Raw genomic sequence first — 16,026 nt, 5'->3', positions numbered from 1 at the left:
CTTCTCTCAGCCGGCGCCTTATATACTTTTTTTAAAGTAGGATAGAAAATAAGATTCTCAACACATAATGTGACTTCTCAATTTTAAACTCATGTTTATCAAGGATATTTTGTTGGTCATGTTCTCTCTGAGCTCACTCTAAGCAATGCCCTTCAGTTTCACAACTTTAACTCTCACTTTGTAGTGGGTAATTTAAATTTCCTCTCCAGGCCCTCAGCTCTAAATATAAACCTAGAACTGCAGCATCCCTCCTACCTAAAAGTCATGTTTTAAATTTCTTCAATATTCATCTACTAGGCCGGGCAAGATAGCTCATGCCTGTAATCCCAGCACTTTGGGAGGCCGAGGCAGGCAGATCACGAGGTCAGGAGATCGAGACCATCCTGGCTAACATGGTAAAACCCCTTCCCTGCTAAAAATACAAAAACAAAATTAGCCAGGCGTGGTGGTGGGTGCCTGTAGTCCCAGCTACTCCAGAGGCTGAGGCAGGAGAACGGCGTGAACCCAGGAGGCGGAGCTTGCAGTGAGCCAAGACCTGCACTCCAGCTTGGCCAACAGAGTGAGACTCAGCCTCCAGAAAAAACAACTAGACAATATGACAGCACCACCCTTCTGTTCAAAAATTAAACTTGTAATGAGTCATTATTATGAAAGATTGTTCAGTCTAAACTCCCCATTTGATTCGTTAAGACTGTTCAAAGTTTTGGTCTCAGACTACCTTTGTAATTTCCTTCACCACTATCTTTCCTGTATGTCATATTCCACACAATCTGAGGTTGCTATTTGTCACAGACATCTTGCAGTTTCTCTCTGTGTGCCTGATCATCTTTACTCCATAGGGCAGCCATGGACATGTGCCCTTCAGATCTCTTTAAGAAAACCTGCTATAGGGAGCATAGTTAACTGAAAGCCTGCAGCAGCCAGTCCTGTGAATGCTGAGGCCACACTTTACGTGGGTGACTCAGCATAGCAGAATTATGAGTGCTAGCCCATTTCTGCCCTGTGCAATATGTCTCAAATAGGCAACTTTGATTCATGGAACCCCCATCATCCTGCCTGAGACTTTCTGAGAACAATGCTATAGTCTAGAGCTCTTCCTATCTAATTCTTTCCTCTCTCCTTTCAAAAAGAACAGACATGCATCATGCTCTGAGGCTTTATCTACTCTTACACCTTCACCCTTTATTCTTCGTAAGTGTCTCCCCTAATAAATGTCTAGTACACATAGTCCCATGTTGGTGTCTGCTTCTCAGAAGACCTAAGCTGACAAATACTTTTTACCTCTGTATATCTACTTCTACTCATCCTGCAAGATTGAATTCAAATACAATTCATCAGTAATGCTCCAATTAATTATCTGAGAGCAGCTCTTTTTCTCCTCTGATACATCATATCCTTTCATTCCTCTTTTTATGGTATTTTATTCCTTTAAAAGTATATGAATATGGGCTGTTTGGACCCACAGTGGCAGTGGCTGCTGTGCACGCCGACCTATGTGTGGTGGCAGCTGGGGAGCCCAAGGTTGTGCCTCTCCCGCAAGTGCTGACCTAGGTGGGTTGTGAGTGGACAGTGACCTCGGTGGCCGGTCAGCCAGCCAGGTTGAGGCTTTGGAGAACAGAGCAGAGCCTGGCCTCAGGCCTGAGCCAGGGCAGGAGAGGTGCCCAACAGCCCCTGGCCCACCTGGTGGGTATGGCAGCAACAGTGGCCTCATTAGATGAAGAGAGCTTTGCACTGTATTTCACCTCTTAATGCAGAATTTGATGCTGTGATTGGATATTTAGGGGATACTATGAAAGATGACAAGTTCTAGTTATTAGAGAAATTTTATGGACAAGTACTACTAAGAGTTTGCAGACATAGAAGAAAATAAACTCAACTTCATGCCTATTTTGAATGAATATATTTCTTTGGTAGGAAAGTATGTAGAACAGCTGCTGGAGAGGATTCCTGGATTTAACATGGTGGTTTTCACAGCAACATTACAACACCATAAGGATGAAGTGGCTGGTGACATATTCAACAAGCCGCTCACATTTACAGATTTTTCTGGCTTTTAAAGAAATATTTCTGGACTACAAAGCAGAGAAAGCAGACCAGGGACTGGACTTAAGCAGTGGTTTAGTGGTAACTTTGTCGTGCAAATCATTTTCCATCCCAGAATGATCTGCTGCGCTAAGTTCCTGCCTCCAGGCAATGAATGGGAGCATTCTAGATGTCACTGGTGCAATAGGCCAATAGGCTCAGCTAATTATGACAGAAGAATACATCTTAAATAGACTGACTCCGTTCGGCAACTCTTCATTCACGTTAAGTATTGATGGGTCAAAACCAAAATGATCTCACACTCCTAGACCTCTTTCTCCTGAAACACTTTTCTGTATTTTATAACCTTAGTACTCTTCCCCAAGTGCTCAGTGACCCTAGTATTCCTCCCCTCCCCAACTAGACACCTCTTTCAGGTGCTCTGAGTCAGATTCCTCTAGAGCAAGCCCATGTCAAGCATTCCACCTAGGGGGGCCCTTCCCCCAGTATATGTGTTGGTATGTCAACAGTGTGGAATAATCTGCCATCAAGAACCCTTCTTGTCCCAGCAGGCTCTGCATGAATCTCTTCGTGCACTCACAGCTCTTTTTAACATGGGTCAGAGTTTCAGTCCTTCAGCCTCAATGGGGCTTTTGAGTATTTGGTAGTATTTATCTAGGGTGTTTCTCAAGCCTGTTGCCTGCCTTGAGATTTCCGAATCTCCCATGTTCACAGCTTGTCTTGGCTGTAGGCATCAACAGAAACAGTGAAACTGTATCAGGACTGTTTCTGGAAGTCTTTTTGAACCATTATTTTTGAAAAAAATATAGATGAATATGCAGGCTAACATAGTAAATATGATCATGAAATTTCCATGATTACCCACTTAAAGATCAAAGTATCCTATGCTGTGTGCTTTTTAGTTGTTAGTGCTATGAAGACAAAAATGCTTTCTATATTGGTGTTCAATTATATCTTACTGAGCACCAATGAATGCATGCTGTGGGCTGGAAGTAGACCAAAAGATATTCTGTTATTATAGCATATTCAGTGTGTTTATGCATGATTGCAGAACTATTATTTACCAGAAATCATGTATGTCACATCTGTGTAAGAAGAAGAAACATAGTAGCTCAAGCTCCAATGTGTAACTTTGATTTTTTTAAAGTAAAAATAGAAATTTGTATTGAATTTGGATATTCTGGTTTTAAAGGATTAGTTACAAGCTATATATTTTTCTGTACTGATGTGTTGCTTATTTATACTTTGATACCATGAGTAGAAAAAGATATGAATATGTTTTATGTTGAATACTAACACAAAATAAACCATTGTCTGCAATCATTTAAAGACAATTATCCTTATCAAAAGAGGGTAAACATATAGGCCAAGATTTGCAAAATGATTGGTGAGCTTAACTTGAAAAACCTGGGTAAGCATAAAACTAATTTGAATATCATAATGATTCCTTTATGTCCAACAGTCTCCTGAATGATATGTAGTAGTATAATTACCATAAAATATCTTTAGTCTTCAAGAAAAATTGACATTCCAGGAATTAGTAACAAATCAATCCTGTAGATTCCCATTCTCCTTGCTCATCAATGTAGTCAAGGAAGTACATGTACTCTACTTTGAGATTAATAGTACAGGACTATCATCTTTTTGGACACCAAGATTCATATGAGGATCTTCTTCTCTTCATCGTTTTATCTTTCTTTCCCCTCCCTCCCTTTCTTTCTTTCCTATTGCAGCCTATCACTCTACCCTTGTCTCCTTTTCCTTCCTCCATTCCTATATTTTACTTTCATCACTTTAACATAAAATGTAACACAGCATACAAAGAACTCTAACAGGAAAGTGACTAGGTGCCATCAGAGGACAGGAGATTATTTCTGAAGACAGGATTGAGGAGGTACATCATGAGCTCTGTCTTTAAGAAAGATTAAGGGCCGGGGCAGTAGCTCACACCTGTAATCCCAGCACTTTGGGAGGCCAAGGCGGGCAGATTACCTGAGGTTGGGAGTTCGAGACCAGCCTGACCAACATGGTGAAAACCCATCTCTACTAAAAATAAAAATAAAAATAAAAATACAAAATTAGCTGAATGTGGTGGTGCATGCCTGTAATCCCAGGTACTCAGGAGGCTGAGGCAGGAGAATCACTTGAACCCGGGAGGCAGAGGTTGCAGTGAACCAAGATTGTGCCATTGCACTCCAGCCTGGGCAAGAAGAGCGAAACTCTGTCTCAGGAGAAAAGGAAGGAAGGAAGGAAGGAAGGAAGGAAGGAAGGAAGGAAGGAAGGAAGGAAGGAAGGAAGGGAGGGAGGGAGGGAGGGAGGGAAAGAAAAGGAAATTTCTAGGCAAAATTAACAACATTTGCACTAATAGAAATAAAGAAAGGGACATATTACTTACTGGTACTGGTGAAGATTTTATATGTATTAATAGATACATACTAAATCTACACAGATAATATAATACAGAGATAATAAAGTTTATATTGCAAAGAATAGGGAAATACCTCTGCTATGTCATAATAGTACATTTGAAAGTTTTCCTGATGGTAATCCTGAACTGATGGAGGTTTTAGGCTGGAGATGAATAATAAGATTTAGATTTAGGAAAGATAATTTTGCTGGTGGTTTAATGGTGGACTAGGGGAGAGGGCGTGAGTAATACCTGGCATAATACAGATAGTGTACCAATATATATTTCCATACATAACTACATTTGCAAATAAATAGACATGCAGTCTACTCATACAGGAATTTATTGACATCCACTGAAATGCTTAGCACTGAAGCATTCTCAAATTATTACAAAATATTTACTTGGATATTACCTTAGCTTGGAAATTAGTTCATACTTTCAAATAATTACTAAGTCATATGAAATGTGGACCATCTTCATAATCGTGGTTTTAAGAATGTAATACTCATGGAGTGTGAATCAAGTAAGAATGCTGTCATAGGTCAATGTTAGCAAGGAATCCTAGTAACTCACAAGAAAAAGTCTGTTTATCATTGAGGCTAGCCTTGGACTGCAAGGAACTATTTAAAGGGAAATTTGGAGGATTTCTTTATATTACCATAAAATTGAAGGAAAAAGCAGCAACATTATTAGTAAGAAATCCTCAAACATGCCTCCTGAAGCCCTCCTATGCCAGCACTCTCCTAGATGACTCATGTTGTCAAAACTATTATGCATTTCAGAACATCTGGAACTCCTGGTAGGACTGTGATCTCAAGCATGGCTGTCAGGGCCTCTCCTTAAGATGTAGGTGCTGCCTCATGGTGCCATGTTGGTAACCAGTGATGGTTAACATTCATTTCATTTCTCACCCAATAAGAATTCATTAGCTTCCTTGTTAAGTAGACACTTAGAAAACATATTTTTATTTGAGCTTCACAGTAACTCTATGAAATATCTATTATTACACCCATTTTATAGGTATTTACATTGTAGCTCAAAAGATGTTAAATAACTTGCCAGTTATCACAGAGCTAGAAACATGTGGAGTAGACAATAAAACCCCTGACCAACTCCAATGCCTTTCTCTTAGAGCATTCTAGAATGCTGTCAATCTAAACAAATGTTCATAACTCAATGTCATAGTACTATAGATAAGTGTAAACATCAAACCTCAGGTGTGAAAGATATGTATCTTCTAGTAGATAGGGTAGGGGATGAATGCATCAGCTGGATCTCACCACTCAAGATCTAGAACATTAAATTAATAAAACTTATAACAATCTTTTCTACATTCCTACTTTGATTCTGCATCATTTTCTGACACACACCCAAAATACACACACACACACACACACACACACACACACACACACAGTCCAACAAGGCATTATTTGAAACTAATAATTTGTAAAGGGTAACCTTATAAGAAGACCCAGTAGCCTATTCAAATATGTAGGAAGACTTTCAGAAAAGCATACGGAAATTTGATGAACTGGTTTAACATATCCTGCCTTCTGCAAAGTAAAGAAAAATAATACTTTGCTTTTAAAAAGCATGATGACAGATTAATGCTTTACAGAAGACTAGAAGGTAACTACTACTTTAAGACTAATTTTGAAGCTGAGAGGTTATTATTTAGAAACTCAAACGAATAGTACAAAGGCAATATGAATATTTGCAAACTAAAATAGAAAACATTATTTTGCAAAAATGTCATTTTAATTGACAAGAACATAAGATGTCACAAATAAAACCCATAGATCTGGGTAAGTTCAGCAACTGGATATTAAAAATACAGAAATCAGCAGCAACAGGATTAACTGATTATAGGTAAATGGTTTTATTGATATCAGAGTTAACATACTATTAAAATGTACTGAAATAGTCATATTTGCTATTCGCTTTTGTTTCCCACTGATAGCAATTAAGTAAGAATTATTTAATAATTTATTCAATCTGTATTTATTACATGCTTATCATCTATCAGGCATTGTTCTGGTTTGGCACTGTGGGTAAAGCAATGAACATGAGAGAAAACTCACTGCCCTTTGTGGCTTATATTCTAGTAAGACGAGGCAGAAAAACATTTTCCATCAATAAACAGGATAGGTAAGGACAAGTGCTATGAAACGAGGAGGACAGAGACTGCCAGGGTGGGTGTCTCTTTATATAAGGTAGACAAGGTGAGCCTCTCTGATATGGTGAAAGTTGAACAAAGGCCTGAACTACATGAAGAAGTAAGCCATGCAAATATCAAGGGAGAATGTTGCAAGCAGAAAGAAGAGCAAGCACAATGGCCCTGAGTCCTTAGTGAATTCAAGAAGCATTAAGGGAGTCAAGTATAGCTAGAACACAATACGTAAGGGGGCATGGGGTTAGAAAGGTAGTGGGTTCAGATCACATAGAACCTTGTTTTGAGAAAGGGGTGCATAGCATCTGACTTATGATTTAAAAGTATCTCTGGCTACTATGGTATGGAAAATAGATTATAGAGGAACTGAGAGACCATGGAAGAGACCATTTTCAGTAAGCCATATTATAGCTATAATGCCGTGGTTTAGGCTAAGAGTCAAGGTGGTAAAATGTGATTGAATTCTGGATAGAGTCTAAGGGCAGGGCCAACAAGATTTGCTGATGGATTCAGTGTTAGGAATAAGTAATAGAAAGAAAAATAAAAGGATGGCACTAAGAATTTTGGCCTGAAAAACAGTCAAATGGAGGTGTTTCTATTTCCTAAAATGGAGAAGACCATGTTGAAGCTAGAAAATTCAGTGTTCAATGTTGAGCACTTTAAGTTTTAGTCACGTATTAGACATCCAAGCAGAGATGTTAAGTAGAGAGTTGGATATATGAGTCTGGGGTTCAGGGGAGAAGTCTAGACTGAAAATATGAATTTGGAAGTAATCAACAAAAAAGTCATTGAAAAGCAAGATATGAGATGAGGTCATAAAGAAAGTAAATGTAATATATACTTCCATGTTCAAGTTGATGTGTAGTTATCAGAAATATGGGTTACTATTTCATAGAAAGTGATACTCTGGCTATATAGTCACAGTTACTAGTATTTACTAATTGGTTTTAATAATATACTCAGTAAACATGACTTTTTATTTTCAAGTGATTTTACTTTTAGTTTTTCTAGCTTATGGAATGATTTTTAAGCTCTTTTATGATATGGCAATGTCTTAATTATTTTGCATCTTCCCATAATACTTAGTAAAACATTTGACATAAGCTTCAATAAATGTGCTGAATTGAAAAATATATAGATATGAAAAAAATCAAAATGAAGACTCCAGATTATTTATATGATATACCTACAGCTTGGTGCTATAATAAACATGCAAATGTAAAAATATGATTTCACCTGCACTCTAGGAGTTTCACATTTGTTATTCTCCCTCACATATTCTATTTAAAAACAGAATTTCATTTTGTGATAGAATTACAGCTGCTGGTGTTCCTGGGACACTGAACTGCTGTCAATGCTACAATAGTTATAATAATTTATCGATATTTATAGTAACCCTATAAGAAAAATTGCATTATGACTATTTTATCAATTTAAATAAAAGAAAACACATTATGCATGCAGGATTGTAGACTAACAAGTTGCAGAACTTGGATTCAAACCCATGTCAGTTTGACTTAAGAAACCAGGATTTTATTTTTATTCTACCATCATTCTTATCTGAGAAGTCTCTAAAAGTCATAAACTAATAGATGTGTGAGACTGAAATATAATAGAAAGCATATTTTTGAAAAAATTCAAGAAAGAGAGCAAGAAAAAAAGAAACTCAACCATACAGACAATGTAGAATATTGTCTCGATTCTTGCAAGCATGAAAAGAGAAGCAAGATGAAGAATTATCCCCTTGTTCCTTACTATTGCATAGACATGCTTCAAATTTATAATAACCAGGTTTAGAAAGCCATGTTGAGTCTTCGCTCTTATAGCTCTCATTGTAGTTATTGACTTAACATTTGCCAAGTACCTACTATGTACCATCTCCAGTGCTAGAAGCTGAAAGCAGGAAGATAAATAACACATGGCCCCTAGTAGGTAAGGAAGTTTGCAGTTTATTGAAAGAGATAAATGAAGAAACAAAAATTATAATAAACTGAGTAAATGCTTATGTAGGAGGTTTACACAGTTATTTGATTACATAGTAGCAGCAACTAACACACTTCCTTAAGAATGAGATGCTTGAACTGAATCTGGGGGGATGAAAAGTTAACCAGGCAGGGAGGGTACTCCTGGAACACGGATGGTACAACCAAATGTCTGTTCAACAAACTACAAGCAGCTCACTCTGGCTGAATCAGATAAGGGTTAGGGAGGGTGAGGGTGAGGGTGAGTGGTGATACATTTTCAGGGATGAGACTGGAGAGGTAAGTAGGTGATGGATCATAAAAGTCTGTCTAATTCATACCAAGAAATTTGGACATTGGCCTTGAAGAATTTCTAGCTTGAGTATGACATGATAAGATTCATAGTTTAGGAAGCCAATTGGCTGAAGTGTATAGAATTTATCTGAAGAATGGATAAGGCTATTCATCCACAGGAGGAAAAATCATTGCTTGTTGCAGTAATCAAGGTGAGCAAACATGATGCTCTGCACCAAGGGAGATGGAGAGACACATATAGCTTAGAACATTTAGAATTGATTGGAATTATTGACTGGATAGATATGAGAGGAAGGACAAGCCCCAGTTTCTAGGCTTTGAGAAAAGACTGTACCATGATCTAAATTGGCAAATAAGTTAGAAGAACTGGTAGGAGAAGGGTAGTTGAATAATGATGAGTTTGGTTTTTGATGTGTTGATATTGAGGAGCACATAAGGCTTGTTTGTGCAGAGCAGTAGCAAATGTATATAATAAGTCTTAATCTCAGAAGAGAGATCTGAGTAGCTGATATAAACTTGAGAGTCACAGTTGAAACCATGGATATAGATGAGACCAACTCTTAGAGGGCAAAGGAGAGTAGAGAAGGATAATGAAGGGTAGCATAATAGAAGTGAAGGAAAGGAAGGGATAGGAAGGAAGGTTAAAAAAAGGGAACGGAAGGAGAAGAATACAGTATTGGGAATCCTAATATTTAAGAGGCATGCTAGCGGCCTGAGAAGGCGTTTTAGAAGGATACATTTGAAAGCTCAAAGGAAAATGGAAAAAAGTGTCGTGAGAAAATCTAGAGAGAAAATTACTTCAAAAAAAAAAAAAAAAAAAAAAAAAGGCCAGGTGTGGTGCTCACACCTGTAATCCCAACACTTTGGGATGCTGAGGCGGGCAGATCGCTTGAGGTCAGGAGTTTGAAACCAGCCTGGCCAACATGGTAAAACCCTGTCTCTACTAAAAATACAGAAATTAGCCGGGCGTGGTGGCACACGCCTGTAATCCTAGCTACTGGGGAGGCTGAGGCTGAGGAATTGCTTGAACCCGGGAGGCAGAGGTTGCAGTAAGCTGAGCGACCACTGAAACTCCATGTAAAGGAAAAAAAAACCACACACTCACACACACACACACGCACACACAAAGACAAGTGCCACATAATTTCACTCACATGGAATCTTAAAAAGCTGATCTCACATCACACACCGGGGCCTATCATGGGGAGGGGGGAGGGGGGATGGATTGCATTGGGAGTTATACCTGATATAAATGATGAATTGATGGGTGCTGACGAGTTGATGGGTGCAGCACACCAACATGGCACAAGTATACATATGTAACAAACCTGCACGTTATGCACATGTACCCTAGAACTTAAAGTATAATAAAAAAAAAAAAAATTAAAAAAAAAAAAAAGCTGATCTCATAAAAGAAGAGGACAGAGTGGTGGTTACCAGGAGTTTGGGTGGTTAGTGGAGACAGAAGATGGGGAGAAGTTGGTCAAAGGACATACAATCACAGGAGGAGTTTTAAAAATGCCTACAACAGGCAAACATACAGAAACAAAAACTAGGCAAGTGGTTACCTGGGGCCAGGAGTAAGAGGAAAGGAGAAGAGGGAAGGAGAGAAATGGAGAATGACTACTAATGATTGCGGAGTTTCTGTATTGGACTATGAAAGTGTACTAAAATCGGCTGTGGTGGTGGTAAAATTGGCACAGCTCTGTGAACATGCTAAAAACCAATGAATTGTACATTTTAAATGAATGACTTGTATGATATGTGAGTTATATCTCAATAAAGCTGTTAAAGGATTAAGACGAAAGTTAGAGCTGCATCATACAAAGATATATTAGTAACTCCCTCATTCTCATGCTACATGTTCTATCCCATAGAGCTGATAATATGAGATTTACTCTGTAATAAATTATAAATGCAATAAAATCCATAGGAAAGGTGACAAATAGAGGAGTATTGACCTCAGAGATGGCTGTGGCTGAATTTAATAAGCCTCTGAAACAATTTCAAAATTGCAAATTTAAGTTTGAAACATTTATATTGAATAGAGCATAGAGGTTATTCCTTCAGTTCTGGGAGTTTCCACTTTTAGCAGAACATTTTGACATTGCTCTTTGCTTTCAGGTTGGCAACATTTCAAACCTGTCCATTTTCACTTAGACATGTCTCAAAACTTAGACGGCATTCTTACATTGGAAGCAGGCTGACACATGAACCTACAGTTACATGGGCACAGACATTTAAGGGCATCTTAATTTCTTCTTCTTGATCTCAGATTTTCAAAGACCTTTCTATATTCTTTTTGTTTTTTCAGTGCTAAGGTGACAAATTGTCCCAAAATTTAGCACTTAAAGTCCAGCTTAGTCTGAAGCAAACCAGGCAGGTTGTTCACACTAGCAGAATACTGTAGTCTAGTAGAATATACCATGCCTAAAAGATCTACACTTCACTCAATTGAAGGAGCAGAAAATTAATATACATAAAAGTAAACCTCAGTTAAAAAAAAAAAAAAGTCAAGTGAAAAAAAATGAACACAAAAGCAGAATTTCAAAACAAGATGATAAGAACCAATCACACAATCAAGCTAGTACTAATTATGCCAAGTGCTTGTATAAGAAGCAAGAAAAGTAAGGTTGTTTTCAGGGAAATTTTTCATATGGCAAAAATAACAAAGCAGACACATGATCCACCACAGTGTTTAGACTAATCTTTCATTGGTTGTATACACCATGTTTTTGTTATTCTTTTACAGCTGCTGGTGTGTCCTATATGATGATTTTAATTCTCATGTTAAATGGTTATTATATCTTTATCATTCCCTTCAAATCTGTCAATTGCTTTGTATTCTTTTTATTAGTTTTTCCTGTTGTCAACTCATATTCTAGGTGAGATATCAGAGAACAAATGGTGGTATGCGATGTTCCTTAGGTCAACAGCTGCTGTGGATGAGACAGCCAAATAATTACAGCTAAATATAAACAGCTCTCTTTCCTCAGAGGCTATGGATACTGTAATGGAGACTACCATATCTCCATTAAAATAGCTAACAAATCAGGAATAAATAGATTTTTTCTAAGTATTCATAGCCTCTCAAGACCTGCCTAAAAATTTCAAACTAACATTATGAGCAACAACATTTTTTATAAAATCATATTCAATTTTCAATGAGTAGAAAGTATCTCCTAATCATTATATATCAATAATTATGTTTCTAATTTGTTTAAACCTACAGAGTAACTTATAATTCCACGATTCCCTAATTTGCCTGAATAAATGGCCTTCCTTTGTTAAATGTTAGCCTCCCCGCCACCAAGTTGCTTTTCTTCAGCAGCTTGAACTACTGCCCAAACTTAATTTATCCCCCTCAGTTACAAATACCTAGAATCATCATCCAAAATGTAGTCTCCCATTAATACAACTAATTAGACAAAATATACACCAAAGTTGTAGGACAAAAACCATTTGAAGTGAAATTGCATTTCTGTTTCAAGACTTCCCAAATAAACTTCCCTTTTCCTTGTGTTAAATCTAAACAAATGTAATCTCATATGGTCAGGTTTTAATTTACCTTTGGCTCTAAAGTCTTTATCCTTCATTTATGTCCTTGCTCACAGTGGGTTACAGAGAAGTGGCTAAACAATGAAAATCTTATACTTGGAACAATTGTTTCAAAGATAATTTCCATATATTAATTTATTTACCATTTACCAAAACATATTTTAGGTACCGAGAATATATTGGTAAATAAAAATAGCCAAATGTTTGTCTCATTTTACTTACATTTTTAAGCATTCAGGGGTTGAGGGGTAAACATTAGAAATAAACAAATAAACAGTACAGACTATATATAAGTGATCTGAACAAAATAAATTTGAATCTGTGGTCAGGAGAGGGTGAAGACTACTAGATTGGTCAGTTAGAAAAGCTGAGACCTGAAATGCTAGAAGGAACCAACCATACTTCAGGTGGCATAATTAGAGAATTCCAGATAGAGGAACAAGTAAGCTATTTCTAAGTTTAGAACCTTTATGTATTTTAGAAATAGGAAAAAGAAGATGGGGATAGCTACAACACATTAAGTGAGGACAAGAGGATAAAAGTTGAGAGAGATTGGAGGTGGAGATATTCAGGGACAAAATTATTTCAGTATTCAATAATATATTAAATAGTTTAGACTGTATTCCAAGAGCCATGCAAAGTGATTGCTGGCCAGGCAGGAGAGGGTCTAAGCAGAAGAATAACAGGAATTAATTCAGATTTATAATGATCACTCCCCGTTTCTGCTTGGAGAGTGAACCATAGAGGATGTGAGAAATACACTCACTAGTCCAAACACAAAGAATTGACTCAGAGACAAGAACAGGAGAAGCGAGACTTTTAATGGTGGTCTTGCAAGATCGGATGTCTGGTAGGCAGGCACACCTGGGGCAGTTACAGTAATTTATCTCCCAGTACACAAGTCCCTCCCCTAGTTCCTCACTGGTTGAGTACTATGGAGTTACAATTTTCCCAGACGTTGTCTAAGTTTCATTATCCCCTTACAAGGTTATACCCTGGTCCCCTTCCCAGCTTAAATTTCGATTTCTTAATAATGAAACTTTCTTCCCTTTTATGGGCTGACCCCTCCTCTACATTCTGTTCACTTATTGTGAACTTCTAGGTGCATGAGCCATGTGGTTTGCCACATTCGCAGACTGGCTGCCAGTACTTAGATTTATCATGCCTTGAAAACGTACCATTTAAAATGTTTTCTCACAAATTCCCTTCTCTTTTCTATCTATTTCTGATGGTCTCATTTTCATCTAAACCCTTTTGCTCCTCAAATCACTCGAGAAGTTGTTTATTTTGGTTTCTAAAAGTAGCAGGCTATTTTTCTGGTAAGACATGAGCATTTGTTTATTAACAGCTATTTTTTTTTTTTTTTTTTTGAGGCGGAGTCTCGCTCTGTCGCCGGGACTGGAGTGCAGTGGTCAGATCTCAGCTCACTGCAAGCTCCGCCTCCCGGGTTTACTCCATTCTCCTGCCTCAGCCTCCCGAGTAGCTGGGACTACAGGCGCCCGCCACCTCGCCCGGCTAGTATTTGTATTTTTAGTAGAGACGGGGTTTCACCGTGTTAGCCAGGATGGTCTCGATCTCCTGACCTCGTGATCCGCCCGTCTCGGCCTCCCAAAGTGCTGGGATTACAGGCTTGAGCCACCGCGCCCGGCCTATTAACAGCTATTTCAATTAATTTCTGTGCTAGTCTGCTCACACAGAAATAATACAACATCCTACTGCTGTTAAGACTTCTGCCACAATTATGAGAGATGTAAGGATTGAAGCTACCATGCCTTTCCATTTTCCTAATCATCCTTCGAGTCAACCTGTAAATGGATCGTCAATTCCAGCATTTTCTGCCAGTTTGTTGGCTACAGTTGTCAGTCCTTGTTAAGCTTTCATGATGGTCCCATCTGGGGCAATATTTTTGGGAACGAAAGTACAACATTTCCCACCCAGCATGACATATACGACCCCTTTTCCTGCTAGTATTATGTGTAGTGGAAGCCTGTTTTCCCAGGCCATTCGACTGGTGGCATCTAACTGGCTAGCCACCCCCTTGAGGGCATCCTGAGTATAACTGATGAATCTCTATTGATTATAATAGATGTAGTTAATCCAATCCACATTTTTATTGATAGCTGACCACCAGAAGATTACTGACTCAAACCCAGCAGCTATTTGGTTTGGGGCCTTAAATTTATTAGGCACTCCCACAGGGACTCCTATCAAGTCAACATATAAATTGGGCTCAAAAGAATTTGTCAAATCTCTCCAGTTTTGGTGGCCATGTGTGTTTTCAGGTATTTTATGGAATGCCAGGGTGAAGGGAATGGCCATCTAGACTAAAGCACAAATCCCAGTTCAATTGGATGGTAACAGGTTACAGAGGTTCCTCTTCCCACAATACCACCAGACATCAGACCGGGGTATATGGAGGCTGAGTAATTGCCATTGCCTGACTCACTGATGATATTTAGGATGTGGGTACAAGTCAATAGTTCTCCCAAGGGCTTAATGAACTCTGCCCCATGCCTAGAGAGGCAAGAGGAGTGGTTCATATTCCCTATAGAGAATGAAGTGATTGCTATGGGATCTGACCTTTGCAATACAGGAAAGAGCAATGATAGACTCTTACAAGTCTCATTTCCCCATGCACCAGTGTCCTGGTATAGAGCCAACATGCAATGCATTCCTTCAGGATTGGTATCCCATCCTAGGGAAAATGGAACCACCTGTGCTTGAGGTTGTCCCATAGCACATGCATAGCAGTTACTCTTGTTGAGGGCTTGTACCAAAAATTTGACCCATGTCAAATGGCATTCACATCCTGTACTCAGTTTCTAAGGTTTGCCTTAAATCCTTTACCTCAATTATTTCTACCCTTTTAGGGTCATTATTTGGTGAACTAAAGTGTTTATTGGGGTCTGGGGTTGGAGTAGTCCCAGGCAAATGGGAGGCTGAGTTCTTGATTAATTTGAGAACAGATCACCCTAGGATGTCTTTCCCTGTGATATTTGCCCCTGTTCTAGATTTTATATATATATATAATCCATATACCCAAGACACTACTTTTGGTTCTTGGTCTAGAACAGCTGGATTGTCAATGGTGATGAGTATAGGACTGCATTCAAATTCTGGCAGTTATTTGGTGGGAAGCCCTTGGACAGATGTAGTTTATTATTTAATGGTCTCCAGCTAGGAGTTACCCATCCCATGTTTACTGTCGAACCCTGAAATTGGGTAGTCCACCATACATCATCCCAGCTGGGGCAAGGCGATGCCCTACTGTAACCTGTGTCTGGTTCAGGGCAAAGATATTTATATGCCTGTAAGAGCTGTCTCTGATTTTCCAAATTCCCACAAGGTAAGACCTGGCAGGCATCAAATCTTATAGTCTAGGGTGCTACCATCTTGATTACATTAATTACCAATCTGACTGGGTAGGGAGGAGTCCCTGCCAGTTTCCATTTTAGCCTTCTGCTCTTTGTATAGTAGCCCATCCCAGCCATATTAACTTCCAGGAATTGAGCCAGCCCATATTATCTTTTTAGATTTTTCTCAGAGTTAACTTTAAGGGTTCCTAG

At 38.5% G+C, this 16,026-nt stretch overlaps 1 pseudogene; it reads left to right on the top strand.

The window, feature by feature from the left end:
• Nucleotides 1–1,689: 1,689 nt before the first annotated feature.
• On the top strand, nucleotides 1,690–2,238 carry LOC104676689 (annotated as a pseudogene).
• Nucleotides 2,239–16,026: the final 13,788 nt, after the last annotated feature.

Source organism: Rhinopithecus roxellana, chromosome 3 (assembly GCF_007565055.1).
Source record: "Rhinopithecus roxellana isolate Shanxi Qingling chromosome 3, ASM756505v1, whole genome shotgun sequence".
Lineage (NCBI taxonomy): Eukaryota > Metazoa > Chordata > Mammalia > Primates > Cercopithecidae > Rhinopithecus > Rhinopithecus roxellana.
The sequence above is the reverse complement of the archived record's forward strand: the minus strand, read 5'-3'. Positions and strand labels throughout refer to the sequence as shown.